We start from the raw sequence: 8,346 nt of genomic DNA, 5'->3' as shown, positions 1-8,346 counted from the left end.
GTTTTTCTTTAGCCACATTCAGATGTACGGGGGCTGATGTGAAGTAGATGGAGAGCTGGCTTGAATCAGGATTGTGGTTTTGCCCAGTAACGGCAAAGGGGGAAGAGGAAAGGGGGTTGAAGGTGTGGTGTGCCAGGGAGTGATTGTAATGACTGACCAGGAGTGTAAGCTGGATAAGGATGGGAGAGAGGATAAGCGGATTGCAGAGTTGTTGGAGTTCGAGTACTACAGGGAAATATGGAAATAGGAGGGGCTGTTCAGAGTGTGAGGGGTTTGAAACTGTGAAGAAGTTATTGAGTTTGATGAGGCTCTTGTGATTATGCCAAGTGAATAAGTGGCTGAGTTAGGGTAGGACAAGATCCTTGGAGGAGACGTCATGGAACTGAGAGGGCAGGGAATGGGGATGATTATCGGGTATATATTACAAACGCTTAGGATTAAGACTGAAATGGTACTGGAGTGACTGACAAGAGCAAATGATGAAAAAATGAAGAGAAATGAGAGCAATGATGAGGGATACTGAATGACAAGACTTAAAGCTGCAGGTTAATGGGGAGGAGAGAGAGGGATGGTCTGGAAGTATTGTGGAGGAGCAAGCAGGAGGCCTACCTCACCTCCAGGCCCAGTCTATGACGCTCATGGTTGAAAATACAGGACCTACGACTTGAGAGGGGGAGGGGAAGCAGTGCCCCAGGGGAAAGTCAGGTTTCCCTTAAACAAGGAAGCAACAGAACCTGAAGAAATTCTGAGGAGGTTGAGCTTATAGGAATTGTCCTTTGAATAAATAAATAGAGACTCTAATGTGGCCCCATATGATCCTGCCTCTAGGTGTTCATGTCCTGTGTGGTCTCCTTCCCCTGAGTGGGGGTGGGACTTGTGATTTGCTTCTGGCCAACAAAGTACGGCAAAGGTGACAAGATGCATGTGTATAGATAATTGCGAGAGAGAGAGATAGGAATGGAAGTTCAGATATAGCAATGTTATCAATTCTTTTAACTCCTTCTAAGGTATACTGCGAAAAATCAAATCACATAGTTAGGTTTTCCTTCAATTTTGTTGATAGCAAATAACTGAAAACCACCTGACTTGCAAGATAACTTATAACCATTCGCTTTGAGTCATTCACTTTCTCAGCACAGTCACCAATTTCTGACTTGTTCCTCTGCATTGTCCTGGAGGTTTTTTACATCTTGGATCGATGCACCTTAGTAATGGGTGAGAGTTTTTACTTTGGTTGGACAGCGGGAGTAGAACAGTTTTGAAAGGGGGATGCTGTGTCTTCAGGTGCTTTCTCAAGCTGAGCAATTTTTTTTTTTTTCTAAATCTTTGCCCACATGCAGCATGCGGGATCTCAGTTCCCCCACCAGGGATTGAACCCGTGCCCCCTGCATTGGGAGCATGGAGTGTTAACCACTGGACCGCCAGGGAAGTCCCAAGCTGAGCAATTTTAGACTATAGTACACATTGCAGTGAGGCATCTGGAAATGAATTCCCTTAAAACTAGTCTTGGAAAGTCTTCATAAACCCCAGGGAACACCAGTTTGAAGACACAGTTTTAGAGGCTGTCGTGCAGAAGAAGAAAGAGCCCAAGCTGTGAAAGAGAGGATAGCATGGGATTAGGGAACTGGGTGTAAAACATAGGTGGGGGAATAGACAGTTTCTGGGCGACAAGACTTCAGACATGACTTTAGAGCCTTCCGACAGTAATTAGTCTTGGTGGGATCCCAACAGAAATATTTCCTGGTTGGTGAAAAAATATATATGTAATTAGTATGTGTTTTCTGAAATTTTAAAAATATCAAATAAATGCATTCATCCTGTAAAATTTTCAAATAAAAGAAGTATAAAGTCAAGAGCAGAGTTTACACCTTTCCCCACCCAGCTGGTAACCTAGTTAACAGGTGTCTTGTAGGACCTTGAAAGTCCCTTCCAACTCCGAGGTCTGACTAAATCTCTTCCAACAGGAACCACTGACTTTTCGTAACACCTGTCCAGGCTCTCAAATCTATGGTTCCATTATTGGCCTGCGCACCTTTTCAACCTAAGAAGGCATCTCAAGAGTTTAAACACATTTGGATCTAGTGACCCAGGGCTGCAGTCATCTTAGTCTCTTTCCAAAGTACTAAACCGCTACAACCACCTTCTCCCCAGAGCAAGCTATTAAAGTCTAATTTTTGTGCCCACGCTGGTCCTCATAAACGAGGCCCTTTCGATCGCTATTTATAAACTTACTGGACACCCACTACACGCCGAGTTCTCCCGCGCTGCTTGGGAACTTTTTGGCAAAGGGACGCCCATTTGTCTGATGACCACTCCCTCCAAGCAGCCTTTCCCCCGACCTTTGCGGGAAGTGCCCTCGGCCAGGGCGATCCCAGGTTGGGACTTGGGGCTCCCCGCCGACTGTGCTGCCCCGCGGGCGCCTGCGCAGAACGACCCTCGTCACTCCGGCTGGAGGCGGGGGCAGCCAAGAGAAAGGAAAGCTGAGGGGGAAAAGGGCCAAACCCTGAAATTACCCGGATGTGGTCTCTGCGCGCGCATGCTCAGTGTCCTCTCGACAAGTTGGCAGCAACAACACGGCCCTGGTCGTCGTCGCCGCTGCGGTAACGGAGTGGCTCGGGTGGCGGAGCCCGCGTTCGCGGCCGCCCGCTCTCCTCCGGAGGCCCTTCCCGCCCTCCCCTCGGCTGCACGGCCGCCCAGGGGGCGGGAGCGGGTGCGGGGAGCCGGGCGCCCCGCGAGAGGGGCCCCCTGCCGCGGGGCGGCCCGGGAGCTCGAGGCGGCCCGGCCCGCGCGGGCAGCGGCGCGGCGCCGAGGAGGGGCGGTCTGGCCCGGACGCCTCAGCGCGGGGGCCGAGGAGCGCTCCGGGCCGCCGGGGGAGGGACGGGCCCGGCGCCCCCGCGGACGAACCGCCGCGGGAGAGCGGACGCCCCTTGCCGTCGCCCGAGCCCAGGTAACGCGCCATGTCCCCTCCCCTTCTCCCGACCGGGCCCGCGCACCCCGCCCGCGGCTTCCCCGCCCTGGGGCGGGCTCCCGGCGGTGGCGGCGGCGTGTAGCGCGCGGGAGGCCGGCGGGCCGGCCCGGAGAACCAGCGCGGCCGCCTGACGGGCCGACGGCCCCGGCGCGGGTCGGACCGAGCCGTGGTGCCTCGTGTCCGTCGGTCTCCGGGGTCGGTCCTCCGGCCCCGAACTCCCTTCGCAGTTTGTCGCGTAATCAAGTTGAACTCGGACTGGGACTCCTGCAGCGGCCGCCGCTGCTCTTTGTTGTTCTGAGTAGTTTCAGTGTCCCTCCTGGCCGAGCGAGTCGGGTCGGAGTGTACTGCCTTAGATCTAAATGAAAGTTGTAAATGGTTTGTCTTAATTTCTTTTCTCAAGCAAATTTTTGTTTTCTCTTTGTCCCTTATTTTCTCTTCCTGGTTGAGTCATTCCAGTTATGTTTCTGGCTTTGGTTTGTTTACTTATTTTTTGAGTATTGTGGGTGATGGCGGTATGCAGGAAACATTCTTAGCAGCTGACACCCGCCCGCCGCACTCCTAATGAAAAATAAAAGACATAGTTTATCTCATTGCTAGGACTACAAGTACTGAGCGTGAAATTTGTGTGGGGTGTGTAGGGCGGTGGCTCCGTCACATGCCCCAAACTGCTGTTACGATTTCTTAAGCTAGATTTTCAAAGATTTTCAAAGAAATTGGTGTGTTTTGTTAACTTGAACGGTTTTTTTTTTGGGTGGGGATAGAGAGGTTTAAAAAAAACCCTATTGAAAATTGATAGTTATTCCCCCCGCCCCGCGAAAACCCTAGTAAAATTAAAAAATATATTTGCCTATTTTCAAATAGTTTATTTTGAATTTAGTTTCTTAACGTCTTTAGTTTTTGGACTGTAGTTTAAGGTGAAACTGCCAGTTATTTAGGAATAATAAGTATAAGATAATGGGGAATCATTTTAATAAGCCTCAGTTGACTTTGTGAAAGCATGTTGTCTTGGCTGATTTTTAACAACATTTGAGTTTTGCAAGAATTAGCATCCTTTTAGTCCCAGTAGCAGTTTGACTATTCGGGTGTTAATTAGATTTAGAACGTTGCACTTGAATAGTTTTTATTGTAGTTTTCATAAGTTGTCTTTGCTAAGTTGTTCTTAGACTATATTTCAGCTGAAATATAGCCTCGGGAGTTCTAATGTGCAATTTTTCTTTTTCTGCTAAAGATTTATTTTGTCTTTTGCAAAGTTCTGATATGGTTAGTACGTGACATTTCAAGTTGTAAATGATTGATATAATTAACATCTTAAAATATGAATTTTTAGTTACAATGTTTCTCCCATAATGTTATGATTTTGAGTTTGTTACAGTACAAGTGTAATACAGGTAGGCCAAGCGTTTAAAATTTGGAGCATCTTTAGGTCTAAGGGTGGTGATGAATTATGTAGGTATAAGTTGTTGGAATTAAAACTAAGTTGTTCTAGAGAAAATTTATATAACATTTTGTGAGTCTATTAATAGAAGTGACTTTTTCTTTGCTTTCCAGGTTTTTGGGTGAGGTTGCTTTAAGGAGGTATTGCATCTTAATTTTTTTGTTTTTGAAGTGGGAGTGCCTAAGTAGAAACTTCTATGTTTGGCTGAGTTTCTTCGATATGAGCGAGTGTAGAAAAAACTGCAAACCCGTTTCAGATTTAATGAAAACTTGTGCTGAGAAAGTCAGTTTGAAATTTTTCGGAGTAAGTTTTGTATGCATCATTGACCTTTTCCGAAGTCTTTGCTGCTCAAAGCAATTCTCCTTATGCTAGGAAGCAGCAAATCTTATTTCTAAAAACCTATATACTTCACTTTCTTAAGCTACATTTTAGTTGAGCTGTTTCACCATTTGTGTGTGAATTAATTTTTCTGCATTCCCCTTCAGATTTTTCCCCCCAAATTAAAGAGCAAGTATTAAACTAATTTATGCTGTCCAGTCACACTCCAGCTCTCTGGCTTTGAAGCTGTTTTTTCTGATTGAGCCGGTGTTATAGTAACATCATTAGACACTATTCTAATTGAGCTGTGAAGTGCTGAGGCCTCTACTAGGGCAGTTAACCCTACAGGATCTACCTCACTCATTACAATTAAAATGCATATTTAGTCTCATCTAAAATTTTGTCTCTTTTGGTGAGAACATACATTATTTTTCTTATGTTTAAGCTTTACTTATTTCAGTTCTGTTGTGTTGCCTTCTAGCTTATACCTAACTTTTTTTCATTGTTTTATTCAGTGATTTTAGAGTGAATCGTTCTGTAAACACGTTAGCCGTTTCCCTGCTCGTTGTATATGTTTGGATTTCCTTTTTTTCCCCTAGAAGATAGTGTAGTTAGGCAGAAATTTTTGTTTTGTTTCAGTAATGATTAAAGGTGAGGTGACAATCATGTATAAAACTAATTGACTGAAATGAGTTTGATTGATTTCATTATTTTCTACACTAAAGTTAAAGGAGTTAGATCAGCATAACACAGAATTTAATACCACTTTGTTAAATTATCAAATTTTGGGTTTTTTGTTCCACAGTTGATGAAGATTCAATTGTTTTAAAAAGAGAAATTCAAACAGTTGACAAATATGTCTAGATATTATTCATTTGAGCAACTTTTAGTATGGTACTATTAGCATCATAATATGCCAAAACATATGCTTAATAATGAGTCAGATTTAGAATTTTTGGATTTTTTTTTCTCATCCTAATATGTGTAATTTTGGTGATAGGAAATGTGGCTAAATTCCAGTTTCTCAGGAACAAGATATTTTAGGTTGTGTCACCTTGACACTATTACGTGGTGTACTTGGCATCCAGGAAAATTTGTTTTAACCATGACAGTGGATAAAAACTAGGGTAGTACTTACTTATGTAAAACTAAGATGATAGGTCATCAGAATCTTATAATTTAAGTCTTGATTGTTTACTACTGCAGATTATAGGTCAGACAGCTACTAGAGATTGTAAAGAGTGCCTGTTTTTACATCTTAATTTAAAGTTGGTGATACTTGTAAATACCTTTAAGCTTAAAGACTGTACTTCATTATTTACATTTTAAATGAGAATTGTTTGCGGTTTGGAAAACTTATAACTGTGTGGGGTTCATCTTTTTATTGCTTTTTCACTCCCAAGGTTTAGGGCAGTGGTTCTCAACCTCGGCTACATTTTCAAATCTCTTGGGGAGCTTTACAAAATACCGATGGCTGGAACCCACCTCCAGAAATTGTGACTCAGATGGCTTGGGGTGCAGCCAGATCAGAGTTCCGAAATTGTTGAGCTATTAGGGTCCTGTAACTTCTTTTTTTTTTTTAACTGTTTCATTTGTGTCAGCTTTATTCTTTAATACAATGATATACACGTGGGTGATATAATTATCTCAATTCTGACTTAATGGGTTCCTTGAAGGTATTGCCACATTTGTTTTGTTTCCAAATCTGTCCCTCTGTCTCTCTCCTCTTTGAATCTCTTTCTTCATTTTTCAATTAATTTGAATTGTCTGGTGGCAAGTTATAGGAAGCTATCTCTCTCCCGATGAGAAGTTGGTTTATCATTGCTATCCCAAATAGGAAGTTGATATTTTGACATATTCTAAAATGCTTATTTGGGTTCCTTTTAAAGACTAAAGACTTTGTTTAGGTGCCAAACTTTGCATCTAAACTCCCAGTGGGAATTTGATCTTCCTAGAGGTTAATCTGCTTGGAAACCATCACATTTTCTAGGCATCAATTAACTGGTCACTTTGCTGGTTCCTGAGAAGCAAGTTGCATTGATTTAGGTTTTACTATCAGAGGTTAACTTACACACTGTGAGACAGTTGCTCAACGAGCCCAACTAGTTAGCAGTTCTTTAGAGATCATCTAGAGGGGCATGTTCAGTTCCCCATTTATCAATGTATTACTTGAAGTAGTTCATAAGTGCTGGTCTACAAGTAGTTGCATCTGCGTCTCTGGAAGAGCTATTTAAAAAAAATAGAACAAAATATTCTTTGTCCCATTCCAAAACACACAGATTCAGGATGAGAATGGAGTGCAGGAGGCATGGGAATCTGTATTGTTAAAAAAAAAAAAAAAGACCTCTTGATTTTAAAGCCTTTGGATATTTTAGTGTGCTTATCTTTATTGCTTCATTTGTTTTGATACAGTACAAGCTTTACTTTGCAATCATTGGTGCGCTGGAGTAATTTACTTAAAATTCATTGGGGTTCATCAAACCCCAATCTGCATGTTTAGAATGCAAATCTTATGATGTCAAAAAAAAGACTTCTACTGAATATTTCGTCTTTGGTATGTAGTAAGGTATGATTTTTGTATCTTAATGTATGTAATTCAGGTCTTTTTCAAGTCAAAATGTATTTCTAAACGTTAAGACTGGATTAAGGTTATTTATCAGCGGTATTCACTGGTGAATTCTGGAGCATTTGATATCAGTATGTGGCCAGTCATTGAATCATCTGGTGAAAGGATTACTGTACGTAAGCACACTAGGTGCATCTGTGTCATAGAGGTCTCCTACCAAAACTAGTTGAAGGAAGAATTTTATGTGTATAGATGTTGAAATTAAGCAGCTGGCTAATAGTAAGAAAAATGGCATAACTTCTATGTAATTAATCTTTTAAATTAGTTTCATATATTCTTGACATTGCAATTTGTTTCACTATCTTTTTGGTAATTTGTAAAGTGAAGCATGTGGAGTAGCATAGACTACGTCAGTGCTTTGTAAAACTGACAACAACTCAGACTCCCAGGGTGCTTTTTAAAGGTAGGGCCCCACTCAATATATATTTAGTAGGCCTGAGCCTACTGCAGGGGGAAGTCTGATACAGCCCCTTTTGAAAGAATAAGCTAGATGACTTGATAGTCTCCTTCATTCAGAAGGTTTTATGAAATGTATTTTTCAGTTATTAAAATTCATCCTACTTCACAATCTTTTAAAACGGTATTTTCCAAAGTGTGGTCCACGGACTCTTGGGGGTCCCCATGCCCTTTATCTTCTAGGGGTTCATGAAACCAAAATTATTCACATAATAAAATTGAGACATTATGTGCCCTTGTACTGTGTTGACATTTGCACTGATGGTAGGGAAGCAGTGGTGGGTAAACTGCTGGCACTTTATCTTGAGTCAAGGCAGTGGCACCAAACACACGTTAAGCATTTGAAAAAATGCCAGTTTCAGGGGCTTCCCTGGTGGCGCAGTGGTTGAGGGTCCGCCTGCCGATGCGGGGCACGCGGGTTCGTGCCCCAGTCCGGGGAGATCCCACATGCCGCGGAGCGGCTAGGCCCATGAGCCATGGCCGCTGAGCCTGCGTGTCCAGAGCCTGTGCTCTGCGGCGGGAGAGGCCGCGACGGTGAGAGGC

The 8,346-nt window shown here is 43.1% G+C and overlaps 1 protein-coding gene across 2 annotated transcripts in view; it reads left to right on the top strand.

Moving 5' to 3' along the window:
• Nucleotides 1-2,400: 2,400 nt before the first annotated feature.
• Nucleotides 2,401-8,346, top strand: part of SMAD4 (SMAD family member 4) — a 60,602-nt gene continuing 54,656 nt past the window's right edge. Inside the window, exon 1 of one of the 2 annotated variants that reach the window (XR_013831197.1) lies at nt 2,401-2,947. The gene's annotated coding sequence lies outside the window, so the exon portion shown is untranslated. The remainder of the gene's footprint in view (nt 2,948-8,346) is intronic. The other variant, XM_079941926.1, reaches the window with a different exon arrangement.

Source organism: Stenella coeruleoalba (genome assembly GCF_951394435.1).
Source record: "Stenella coeruleoalba genome assembly, chromosome: 14".
NCBI classification, from domain to species: domain Eukaryota; kingdom Metazoa; phylum Chordata; class Mammalia; order Artiodactyla; family Delphinidae; genus Stenella; species Stenella coeruleoalba.
The sequence above is the reverse complement of the archived record's forward strand: the minus strand, read 5'-3'. Positions and strand labels throughout refer to the sequence as shown.